Source organism: Trichosurus vulpecula, chromosome 3 (assembly GCF_011100635.1).
Source record: "Trichosurus vulpecula isolate mTriVul1 chromosome 3, mTriVul1.pri, whole genome shotgun sequence".
Taxonomy (NCBI): domain Eukaryota; kingdom Metazoa; phylum Chordata; class Mammalia; order Diprotodontia; family Phalangeridae; genus Trichosurus; species Trichosurus vulpecula.
The window spans coordinates 161,258,385-161,271,056 of NC_050575.1; positions in this window are offsets into that span (position 1 = coordinate 161,258,385).

Consider the following 12,672-nt stretch of genomic DNA (forward strand, 5'->3'; position numbering starts at 1 on the left):
TGAGCTCCCCATTCTCCTGGGAAGCCTCTGCCACCCTCCTCCCCGCTATTAGAAGCCTTCTCTTCCCTGGCTCACCTGTCCTGTGCTCCAGGTTCCTTCTCTACTGGGACCCGATTCCTCTCTCACTTCGAGGAAGTTGAAGCTGAGTGACATATATGGTGAAAAGAGTACCAGCCATGCCACTAACCCATTGGGTGTCACTGGCCAAATCTATATCCCTCTTGGAGCCTCAGTTTCCCATCTGTATGACAAAGAGAATGAACTAAATGATGTCTAAGGTCCCTTCTGGCTCTGACAGTCTGGACCATCTATGATGCCAGCAAGAGCAGGGATACCTTTGCCAGAGAATTGGCAGGCTCTTAAGTAATGGAATTTGAAGACAGTATTTAAATAACATCCTTATTTGTCTTTGGGATTAGGAGCTCTGGAGCTCAGGTGTTAGGCAAGCAGAAGGACTGCTGCTTACCTGGATGGTCTTAGGCCTAGTTCAGTTATGGAGCTTCCTGAAGGCAGGAACACCCATAAAGAAAATACAGGACACCTCACCCTTCCTGTTCCTCTTCTGACTCCTCTATGATTTAAAATCATCTTCGGCATTTCCCATCCTTACCTATCCTCCCACCAACGATACAGCAAACAAAAAAAAATGTATCAAGTGTCCCCTACTTTAACTTTATCATGGTTTCACTTGCATTTTATCTACTTCTGTCCATTCTTCTTCCATCTCCAACACTAGATTGTAACTTACTTGAGGGCAGGTCTCTGTCATTTTTCATCTTTAGCAAATATCTCCACTCATTATCCCTGAACTTTCTAAATCATAATACCTCTGCGTGTCCACTACTCCCTTTTATGTGTTAATCCCTATAAGAATGTAAGCTCCTTGAGGGCAAGGCCTGTCTTGTATTTCTATCCCCAGGTAAAGAACCTGCCACATAAAAATTGCCTAATAAATGCTTTTTCACTCATTCAACTTTGACTCCCTGGTGCCTAGCGTATTGTGGGGTGGCAGGGTGGAGAGAACTACACTAGTGATTTTATTGGCATAGAGAATACTCAGGACATTTACTCTAGCAATGCAGAATGGCACCTGCTTATAGTTTTAGGGCATTCCTTGAGTGGACAATGAAAAGTTAAATGACTCAGGGTTACAGCTAGTATGCATCAAAGGTAGAGCTTAAACCCAGGTCAGATCCATACATATCCTCCCCCTACACACACACAGCACCACTTCTCACATAAAAGATGCTAAATTAATGTGTCAGACTGGATAGACTTTCTATGCCCAGCAAATCACATCTACGTTTTACATCTTATATCTTGGTCTTTGGGAAGATGCTCGTGTTAATTCTTAACGTAAAACCATAGACTCTTAGAGCTTAAAAGTGCCTAAGAGACCCTCTAATCAAGTCCCTTTGTTTTATAAAGAAGCTACGAGGACAAGACATTCAAACTGACTTACCCAGGGTCACACGGGGCTTGGCTGGGTAGTTATGGAAAAACAGGATTATACAGATCAGGTCTTCTCTGTCTTTCCACAATGCCTGTCAAGCATAGAGATGCCCACAAACCTTTCCTTCTGCAATCTCCAAATTCCAGGAGGAATCTTCAGAAATGTAAGAGCTCCATTTAGTGAAGAAAAAGACCCCCAAAAGTTCCTGGCACTGTCCCTCATCCAAGATGGGGAATCTTCCTCTCCTTCCCTTGGGATAATAGAGCTTGCTTCATATATAGTTGGTTTGAGCCTCTAAATAAAACACTAGCCTATCAACCTAGTAATGCCACACCTTAGTAATGACTCCGTCATAGAGGAGGAACTGTGAGGCTTCTAGGGGATGGGCCACCTAGGCTGCTGGATCAACATTCTGGCCTCCTGGACCTCAGCCAGAATATTGTTTCCTCCACACCACCGCACCCCTCCCCCCTGCCAGAGTTGTAAATGGGGGAGGAGTATCATGCCACTGTTCATATCCGTGCTCTGGTCACAGAGAATCACATCCTTTCCCAGCAATGGAGTATCAGGACTTGACCGATCAATCTCCTCCAGCTCCGTGTCATTGCCAAAGGGCATCTCACCAAAGGGTAAAGGGCATGTGGCATTCACAGAGAAATAAAGGGGCAGCTGCAGAATGTTGGCAAGAACTCCAGATCTTGGGGCAGCAGCCTTTGTTGTTGTATGCCCAGCCCTTAACACAGTGTCAGGTACATTTGTTCTTGTTCAGTGATTTCAGTCACGTCTGACTCTTCATGAATCCATTTGGGGTATTCTTGGCAAAGATACTGGAGTGGTGTGCCATTTCCTTTTCCAGCTCATTTTACAGATGAGGAAACTGAGGCAAAGAGGGTTAAACGACTTGCTTAGGGTCACACAGCTATTAAGTGTCTGAGAACACATTTGAACTCAGTTCTTCCTGCCCAGGACTCTATCCACTGTACCACCTAGCTTCCCTGAGTCACAAGACCTAGGTTCAAATCCTAGCTCGGCTACTTGCTACATGTGTGACCTTGGCCTGGTCACTTGGCCAAGAAGTGAGAGAAGTCATGCAGTTCCAAAGTCTATTCAAGTGCCTGAAGAAGTCTATCCCTGGAATCCTGTCTTCTCCCTCAAAGCTCGAAGCCAGAAGACCTGGACCTCTTCTCTCTAGCTCCAAGTAATCCCCTCATAGCAGACAAGGAGCATTGAATAAACAATTCCCATTAATTAGGAGAGTATGCAAATGTCTCTGAGCTGCCTACTACACACATGTGTACATATATGTGTGTGTACGTGTGTATGTATATATATGCACACACACATATATGTATTTTTTTTCACCTGTGCATATGCCATTTTTCTCAGGTCTAGTAGAATGTAAACCCTTTGAGGGAAGGGACTATTTTATATTTTCCTTTTTGAATCCCCATCGCCTATCACAGTGCCTTGAACATAGTAGTCACTTAATAAATGATTGTTAAATTAAATAAACGGTGCATTGCTATAGGTGTCTACACAGAAGAATCTACACAGAAGGGACCTCGGTGGCCATACAGGAAAGGAATCCCTGCCATTACATGTCCCAAAAGTTGGCATCCAGTTTCTGTTTGAAAACACTGAATGAGATTTTATGAGAAATCGAGAAAGAATGAAAAAATAGAAAACAATGTGAAATATCTCATTGGAAAACCACTAACCTGAAAAACAGATACAGAAGAGATAATTTAAAAATTATTGGACTACCTGAAAGCCATGATCAAAAGAAAAGAGCCTAGACATCATCTTTCAAGAAATTATCAAGGAAAACTGCCCTGATATTCTAGCATCAGAGGGTAAAAGAGAAATTGAAAGAATCCACAGATCGCCTCCTGAAAGGGATCCCAAAAGGAAAACTCCTAGGAATATTGTAGCCAAATTCCAGAGTTCCCAGGTCAAGAAGAAAGTATTACAAGCAGCCAGAAAGAAACAACTCAAGTATTGTGGAAACACAATTAGGAAAACACAAGATTTAGCAGTTTCTACACTAAGGGATTGGAGGGCTTGGAATGTGATATCCCAGAGGTCAAAGGAGGTAGAATTACAACCAAGAATCACCTACCCAGCAACACTGAATATAACACTTCAGGGGAAAAAATGAAACTTCAATGAAACAGAGGACTTCCAAGAATTCTTATTGAAAAGACCAGAGCTGAATAGAAAATTTGATTTTCAAATACAAGAATCAAGAGAAACATGAAAAGTTAAACAGGAAAGAGAAGCCATGAGGGACTTATTAAAGTTGTACTATTTGCATTCCTACATGGAAAGATGTTATTTGTAACTCATGGGACCTTTCTCAGTATTAGGGTAGTTAGAGGGAATATACATATGTATGTGTGTGTGTGTGTATATATATATATATACACATGTATATGTATGTATGTATATATGTGTGCATATAAATGTATATGTTTATGTGTATATGTGTGTGTGTGTGTGTGTGTGTGTGTGTGTGTGTATATATATGCAGAGAGAGAGAGAGAAGGCACAGGGTGAGCTGAATATTAAGGGATGATACCTAAAGAATAAAATTAAGTGTTGAGAGGAATGCACTGGGAGAAAGAGAAAGGGAGAGGTAGAATGTAGTAAATCATCTCACATGAAAGAGGCAAGAAAAAGCTTTTACAATGGAGAAGAGGGGAGAGGTGAGAGGGGATAAGTGAGCCTTACTCTCATTGGATTTGGCTTAAGGAAGGAATAACATACACTCAACTGGATATGGAAATCTAGCTTACCTTGCAGGAAAGCAGGGGGGAAGGAGATAAGAAAGGGGTGGGGATAATAGAAGGGACGCCAGATTGGGGGAAGGGGTAATCAGAAGCAAACATTTTTGTGGGGGGACAAATCAAGGGAGAGAATAGGATAAATGGAGGGAAGGACAGGATAGAGGGAAATGCGATTAGTCTTTTGCAACATGACTGTTATGGAAGTGTTTTGCATGGTTACACATGTATGACCTATATCGAATTGCTGGCTTTCTCAGTAAGGGTGGGTAGGGAGGGAAAAAGGGAGAGAATGTAGAATTCAAGGCTTTAAAAAAGGAATGTTAAAAAAAAAAAAGGAATGTTAAAAAAAATTGTTTTTGCATGCAACTGAGAAATAAGATGTACAGGCAACAGGGTATAGAAATCTATCTTGAGGGGCAGCTAGGTGGTAAAGTTAGTAGAGCACCGGCCCTGTAGTCAGGAGGACCTGAGTTCAAATTCGGCCTCAGACACTTGACATGTGTACTAGCTGTGTGACCTTGGGCAAGTCACTTAACCCCAATTGCCCTGCCAAAAAAAAAATGTATCTTGCCCTACAGGAAAATAGTAGGGAGGGGGATGAGAGAATAGCAGGGTGATAGAAGGGAGGGCAGATTGGAGAAAGGGGTGGTTGGGGTGCATGCTGTCCTAGGGTTGGGGGTGGGGAAAGATGGGGAAAAAATTTGGAATTCAAAATCTTGTGGAAGTGAATGTTGAAAACCGAAAATGAATCATATAGTTAAAAAAAAGAAAAGAAAACACCAAATGAATGACCATTATCTCTCTAAGTAGCCCATTTCACTTTGGGCTCTCTCTAATTGTTAAAACAGTTTTTTCCTGATACCAAACCTAAATCTATCTCTTTGAAATATCCATGTTTTAAGTTCCTGACTCAATACACAGTCCCTCCTCCAAATCACAGCTTTTTTAAATACTGGAAGACAGCTACCACGTCCCCCTCTGAGTCTTCCCTTCGTCAGCCTAAACATGCCAGTTTTCTTCAGCTAATCCTCCTATGAGGTGTCAAGATCCTTCACAGTCCTGTTGTATTTACTTTCCATCCTCTGGACACAGTCCAGCTTATCAATATCCATTTTAAACCACAGGGCCCAGAACTGAATTCCCCAGATCCTCCAGATAAGAGCTGATGATAGTAGAATACTGTGATTCAGTCACCTCCCAGTTCCGGAAAGCCCAAGGTCAGGGGCGGGGAACCTGAGGCCTCCAGGCCACGTGTAACCTTCTAGGTCCTTGGGTGTGGCCTTTTGTCTGAGTCCAAGTTTACAGAACAAATCCTTTTATTGAGGGAATTTGTTCGGAGAAGTTTGGATTCAGTCCGAGTGGCACTTCAGGACCTAGAGGGCCTCGGGTTCCCCACCCCTGCCCAACATGGCACTAACATCTTGGTTGCAGTGTCAACAACTGCTGACTTGTATTGAGCTTGTAGACTACTAAGAACCCAACGCATTTCAGAATTGCTGTCTAACCACGCCTCCCTCATTTTCTAATTGTGAAGGTAATTTTTGTATGCAAGTAGAGGACTTCACATTCATCTGTATTGAATTTCATTTTGTCTGTGAAGATTCTTTTTGGTCCTGACGGTCATCCATCCGGTTAGCTCTCCCTCCCAGCTTTGTATCGTCTGCAAATTCACTTAGCATGGCATCCATGTTTTTACCCAAGTTATTGATAAAAAATGTTAAACAGCACAGGGTCAAGCCTAGAGCCTGGGGGATGCTCCACTGGAGATTTCCTGTACTGCCCATTTAACAACTGCTCTTTGAATCCAGCCATCTTCCTGAGGTCAAATCTAGCCTCAGACACTAACTATATGACCCTGGGCAAGTCACTTAACTCTGTTTGCCTCAGTTTCCTCTTCTGTAAAATGAGCTGGAGAAGAAAATGGCAAACCACTCTAGTATCTTTGCCAAGAAAATCCAAATGGGGTCACAGAGAGTTGGGCATGACTGAAACAACTAAACAAACAACAAATGTGCCTGGCACTGTGTTAAGGGCTGGGGATACAAAGAAAGGTAAAAGACAGTCCCTCCTCTCTCATAGCAACTTCCTCCCACTGTCTTCTGGGTGCTATATCTCAGTGACATAAGCATCCCCCTCAAAGGCCTTGTTGAAAAGAGATTACCTCCCCCTCCAATAGTTTTTGTCAAAGACAAAGGATGTAATTCATACACTCTCAGCGCCCTATCTTCTATTTCCATATCTTGAGTCCCACCCCCTCCCTGCCAGATCAGCCTACTGCTTGCTACTTTCTTAGAGTTACTGGAAAGCTCAAGGCCAGATGCCACCTAGGCACCTTCTCTCAGGGAAAGAAGGAAGGGAAGATGTGGGGAAGAGAGGAAAGGAAAGGAAAGAAAGAGGGAGGTTGGGAGGGAGGGAGGGAGGAATGAACAAATGATTGAATGAAGGAATGAAGGAAAGAAGGAAGAAAGGAAAGAAACATTCATTAAGTGCCTACTATGTGTTGTGCACTGACTAAGCACTTTACAAATATTATCTCATTTGAGCCTCACGATGACACTGGGAAGCAGGTGTTAGCATATTTTATAGATGAGTGAGGCAGACAGCATCAAGTATCTGAGGCTAGATTTGAAGTCTTCCTGACTCCAACTTCAGTGCTAACTTAGCTATCCTCTAAGGGAGGTCTCTAGGATAACCACTGCATACCCCACTCCACCTATCCAGAGACCTTGTTCCTATACAGGCACACCTCTTTATATTGAGCTGTACTTTATTGCCCTTTGTAGATATTCTGTGTGTGTGTGTGTGTGTGTGTGTGTGTGTGTAGGTGGGTGTGTGTGTTTTACAAATTGGTTTATGGCAATCTTATGTCGAGCAAGTCTATTGGTGCCATTTTTCCAACAGCATGTGCTCACTTTGTGTCTCTGTGTCACATTTTGACAATTCTTGCAGTATTTCAAACTTTTTCATTATTATTATTGTATCTGTTATGGTGGTCTGTGATCAGTGATGTTGCTCTTGTTTCCAGGTGCCACAAACTACACCCGTATAAGATAGCAACAATAAATGTTGTATATGTTCTGAAAGCTCCAACGACCAGCCTTTCCCCATCTCTCTCCCTTTTCTTGGGCCTCCCTATTCCCTGAGACACAACAATATTGAAATCAGGCCAATTAACAACCCTACAACGGCCTCTAAGTGTTCAAATGAAAGGAAGAGTCAATCGATGTGGCAAACTTCTTCGTTGTCTTATTTTAAGAAATTGCCACGGCCACCCCAACTTTCAGCAGTCACCATCCTATTCAGTCAGCAGCCATCAACAACGAGACAAAACCCTCCACTAGCAAAAAGATTAGAACTCATTGAAGGCTCAGATGATGGTTAGCATTTTTTAGTAATAAAGTATTTTAATTACATTGTTTTTTAAACATAATCCTGTTGCATGACTAACAGACTATAGTATAAATGTAACTTTTATTTGCACCAGGAAACAAAAAAATTCATGTGATTCACTTTATTGGGATATTTAATTTGTTAGAATGGTCTAGAATCTAGACCCTTTAAATCCAAACTTCGCAATACAAATCCCCTTAATAAAAGGATTTGTCCTGTAAAATTTGGACTCAGTCAAAAGGCTGCACCCAAGGACCTAGAGGACCACCAGGCCCCAGGTTCCCTACCCCTGGCTAGACCAAAACCCACAATATCTCAGAAGTGTGCCAGTATGCTATCTCTGCCTGTTTCTTTCACTGACCCCTTTTATGCTTGCTGTTTCTCGCCATTGGCAAAGCAAGGTGACTCTGGCTCAGTGTCCCAAAAACAGGGTAGCATTAGAAAGACCTCAGGCAGCTCTGTTTTCCTTACAAGCCCAGAAGCCAGAAAAAAGGAAGAGGAATGGGAGTGGAAAATAAGCTGCTGTTATAGGGTTATTCTGAAAAGGTGTTTAGGGCCAACAAAATTTTTACTATTGCAATGCATTCCATAAAGTGTAGGTCTTTGATTCTATGTGAACCAACCTATTCACAATGTATGTAAGTATATGTCTCTTATTTAGGACTTCTAAAACTTCAAAATACTTCCTAGTGAATAAATTGACATCACTTGCTAGAAACATGCCAAAGAAAGTCTAACTCCTTAAAGCAGAGACTCAATTGTTCTCTCCAAGGTGCTGGCTTCAGAGCTCTTTCCTTTAGCAACGGAAAAGGTAGTTGCAGACTGCTGGGGAGAGCTCTTGAAGGTACTTTAATATCATTTCTTGTTCACTTTTGCAATGTAATTTCATTATTTTGCCTTATACTCCTAAACTTACAGATTTCTCTGTATTTCCATATCTGTGATAATGCTTGCCTCAGTCCCAATGAAGTAGAATTTTTCTGTAGCACCCTAGTTCATATAGACAACAAATCTGCCCCTCCTTCCTTCCACACCCTCTCCAGCTATTCCTTTAGGACTTCTCTCAATTCCATGAGCATTAAATACCCTTACTAAGTGCCAAGGTGCTACCAGGGGTGGGGAACTTGCAGCCTCAATGCCACAGGTGGTACTCTAGATCCTCAAGTGCAGCCTTTTGACTGAATCCAAGCTTCACAAAACAAATCCCCTTAATAAAAGGATTTGTTCTGTAAAACACAGACTTAGTCAGAAGGTCACACTCAAGGATATAGAAGGCCACAGGTGGCCTGGAGGCCTCAGGTTCCTCAGCCCTGTCTAGGCACCAAGGATACAAGAAAGAAACAAAGAAAGAAACAAAGAAAGAAAGGAAGAAAGGAAGGAAGGAAGGAAGGAAGAAAGAAAGAAGGAAGGAAGGAAGGGAGGAAGGGAGGAAGGAAGGAAGGAAGGAAGGAAGGAAGGAACGAAAGAAGGAAGAACGAAAGAGAGAGAAAGAGGGAGAGAAGAAAGAAAGGGAGGAAGGGAGGGAGGGAGGAAGGAAATACAGAAAGAAGGAAAGAAAGAAAGAAGGAAAAAAAGAAAGCAGAAAGGAAAGAAAGAAAGGAAGGAAGGAAAAAAGAAAGAAGGAAGGAAAGAAAGAAGAAAGAGAGAGAAAGAAAGAAAAGAAAAGCCTTTACCCTCTGGAAACTTGAATTCTACTGAGAGGAGAACTAAGAGAGAAAATGTGAGGAACTTCTTGAGACTATTTTCACTCTTGTCTTTGTAAACATGGTGCTTAGTACAGTCTGCACATAGCAGACCCTGGTAAATACTTGACTGATTGACTGGTCCTGAAGAAAGTTCCCAAAGAGGATTCCATGAGTAACCAGAGCCACAGCAGCCTCTTTGGACTCAGCCCCTCTTCCCAAGGTGGCAGCCCTAGGCTCTGGAATAGCTGACCCAATTACAACTTGTGTTTCATCACCCTGGGTGCAACACCCACAGTCCCCAGAGAGGATTCTAGGGATTTAGGGAATCGACTGTAGCACAGTTGGGCAGCACTCTAAACCTTAAAGCAATGTAGAAATGTGAGTTAATTTTTTAAAGGGCAGGGACTATATAATTTTTCATCTTTGTAACTCCAACGCTCATCATGAGGCTTTGCACACCCTGACGGCTTGTTAAGTTGAATTGGACCATACAGTTGTTCAATGTGATGCCACCTTGTGACCACAGTTAGTATTTTAAAATTCAGAGAGCAGTTTTTTCCGATAGCCATAGCCAATATAGGCTTAGCCTGAGAGAGCTGACTCAGGACTGCCGCCTTGCCACAGATTTGCTGCTTCAGATCTGAATAGACTGAAGTCAGAAGTATTGCACTTCCTCAGGGAAAGCTAGTGAGTTTTACTCAGGCTTGAGATTGTCCCCCTGTGGCCACCATCACTGAAATCTTTGGAAAAGTCCTTCAGATCTAGGAAAAATCCGTCTCCTTTCTCTAGAAATCTTTGGAAACCCCACTAGGAGTCAAGTACTGCTTAAGGCTTGAAAGAGACATCTTGGGGGTGACCCAAGGTGCAGTAGTATAGCACCTCCTTTGGGAGACTCCCCCAATGTATACTCACAGGTTTATAGATTAGGTCCCCAGTGGGGTGACTACTTTCCTCAGGTTAAGAGGTATGGTCTGTGATTCTGTACTCCTAAAAGTATAGCTCCAGAGCTCCCATTGGTGAATTTCCCTTTCATAGTCATCCGATAGATAAAATTCTCTTAGAGCAATAACACATACTTAAATGATACAGGGAGAACAATAGCTATAAAATATATAAAATAAATATATAATATATAATAAATATGAACTATTTCCTCCATAAATCTGGAGCATGCCACAAACACACACAGCTTCCACGGAAAGAGTAAACACAAACTTAGAGTACCGTGGCAATGAGATGCATATGTAGGAAACACAGGAGGCCAATGCAACTCATTTCTCCCAAACTTCAGGGCTTCAGTGCCTTTTTCTGCTTGAGCCTTCCGGTGCCTACCCACTAGGTGCAGTGCCTCTGATGGGCTGAGTGGTTCAACTGGGCTTCCAGGTTCTTTCAGAAATTGAAGGTCGTCTCCTGATTAAGAAGGCTAGATCTCAATGGAAGGGACGGCAGTTTGGGGGAAGGGGCAACCAAAAACAAACACTTTTGTGGTGGGACAGATCAAAGGAGAGAATAGAATAAATGGAGTGTGGGACAGGATAGTGGGTAATATAGTTAGTCTTTCACAACATGATTGTTACAGAAGTGTTTTGCATGACTACACATGTATAACCTATATCAAATTGCTTGCCTTCTCAATGAGAGTGGATGGGGAGGGAAGAAGGGAGAGAATGTGGAACTCAAGGCTTTAAAAATGAATGTTAAAAATTGTTTTTACATGCAACTGGGAAATAAGATATATAAGCAATGAGGTATAGAAATCTCTCTTGCCCTACAAGAAAGTAAGGGGAAAGGGGATAAGAGAGGGGTGGGGTGGGGTGATAGAAGGGAGAGCCGACTGGGAGAAAGGGTAATCAGAATGCATGCCATCTTGGGGTGGGGGGAGGGGAGAGATGGGGAGAAAATTTGGAATTCAGAATCTTTTGGAAGTAAATGTTGAAAACTGAAAATAAATAAATTCATGTGTGTGTGTGTGGGTGTGTGTGTGTGTATAAAATTTACAGCCCCCTAAAAAAAAAAAAGAAGGCTCAATCTCCTTTGAATTTATATCATCGACTCTCTTCTCTTCCGCCAGGAGTCACTCTTCTTGAAACTGCTTCCTCCTTCAAGTCACTGCTTTTTTGTGTCTGTGTTTGCCTGGAGGTTGTATCTCTGCTCCTTCAACTGTGCCTTGCACGGTCTCAAACTGTCTACCCTAGAATTATTCAACTGTCTTTTAAAGTCTACCAGGGGAAACTTTGTTTATGCTTCAAAGAAATATAGGGCTTAGGTGCATCTTTACTGTTAAAACACCTCATTAATTGCTTCATACTTTCATATTTATATCTTAACCTGGGAAAGGTTGTTCAGAGGCCAGTACCCCTGGGAAGGAGCAAATCCTGAGTCCCTTCCCCAACCCTTCCTCCATTCCCCTTCTGCACCAGTGGTGGGACCAGCTACAAATAGGATATGATCAGAATGAGCTTTCCAAAAGGATATATCCTAGGAGATTAATTAAATGAAACTGGAGTGAAAAGGGTTTGGAAATCCCCTGGTTTCATACAAAAACCTCTTTTTCTGATCTTTGTATGTGGAATTGCTCATGTTTGTGGGTATTTTTAAAATTCAGAATAACAAAAAATATTTTTTAAAAAGAGATATGGTTCGTTCTTTCATGTCCTCATTGTCATCGTGCCATATAGTGGAAAGAGTGTTGGAAGTGATGTCAGGAGGGACTACACTCTCATTCTTGGTCACTTTGACCATGGGCAAATCATTTTATCTTTCCAAGCTTTGGTTTCTTTCTTTCTATTAAATAAGGATAATAATACTGATAATCCATCCCACACAGGGTCAAATGAGATAATAAAGGACCATTTAAATATTAGCTATTCATTTTATGGTTATATAAAATTAGCTGAACCTATCCTAGCTGAACTTAGTTATGACTCCTATCCTGATCCTAGCTAATGAACTAGCTATGACGCCTACGTTGCAGAACAGGTGGTGCTATTTAAGGTAAGATCTAATGCCAGAGAACATGGGGTCACTTCCCTATTCTGCTACCTGTTACCTGTGGGATCTTGAGAAAGTGGTTTTTTACTCTCTGAGCCTCAATTTCGTCTTCTGTAAAATGAAGCAATTGGGCAACATGACCATCAAAGTCCCTACCAGCTCTAATGTTTTATATTCTAAAATTCCTTCACACTTAAAATGAATTTACCTAGTCCCACTCCCTATTTGATTTGTCTTACACAGATGAGCTCTGATTCCCCCGTAATGCCACTCCCAGAGGAGTCAGACTCCACTGTAGAAACAGTTCTAACCTTTTCAGAGCTTAAAACAGTGTTGGATTTGGACTCGGGGTAAGATTATCTGCCAG